The sequence below is a fragment of the Penaeus monodon genome, chromosome 21, assembly GCF_015228065.2.
Source record: "Penaeus monodon isolate SGIC_2016 chromosome 21, NSTDA_Pmon_1, whole genome shotgun sequence".
Taxonomy (NCBI): domain Eukaryota; kingdom Metazoa; phylum Arthropoda; class Malacostraca; order Decapoda; family Penaeidae; genus Penaeus; species Penaeus monodon.
Window position 1 is genome coordinate 18,347,021 of NC_051406.1, and position 599 is coordinate 18,347,619.

At 25.9% G+C, this 599-nt stretch overlaps 1 protein-coding gene across 2 annotated transcripts in view; it reads left to right on the plus strand.

The window, feature by feature from the left end:
- The window catches only part of LOC119586283 (protein O-mannosyl-transferase 2-like), a gene marked incomplete in the record, with an annotated part of 13,418 nt that extends 13,112 nt beyond the window's left edge, over positions 1–306 (plus strand). For both annotated transcript variants that reach the window (XM_037934989.1, XM_037934988.1), the window contains 1 exon segment: positions 1–306.
- Positions 307–599: the final 293 nt, after the last annotated feature.

Below are 599 nucleotides of genomic sequence, written 5' to 3' on the forward strand. Positions count from 1 at the left end.
TCATACATAGGAATATGTATGGTTTGAATAATCCTTCTTGTTTTTCATAGGAAGTCAATGTTGATGGGCATCTTAAATTTATTTGATTTATTATTGTGGAGAGGATCAAACAAAAATTCTTTCATGTTATGTATGATGATTATGAGAAGCAGATCTTTGAATTTAAGATATTTTTAGGAGATCTGTTGTTTGTTTAAAAATATTTTGTTGATCATTAATAATTAATTGATATTAAATGTATGGTAATTATTTTACAAAATCATATTTTTGTACTCTTTCTAATAAAGATTCTGGTTAATATACAAATAGATTTTACTTAAAATTCCTTTTAACAAAACATAGACATGATATTTTAGTCATTCCAATGTAGAAGAAAAGGAAATATATAAATTAAACATGATATTAAAGAAATCATTTATTTTGATTTACCTTGGCATACAGTCTTAACTTTCATTCAGTGAAGAACTCAGGACAAGAGATGCTTTGGTTTTTGTAACTTAATTGTATCTATGTAGCAGAGATTACCAGTTCTAACTATGGACTAATAAAGGAAATTTGTACATGGGCTCATTTATGAGTAACTATTGCATTTTCTGGAG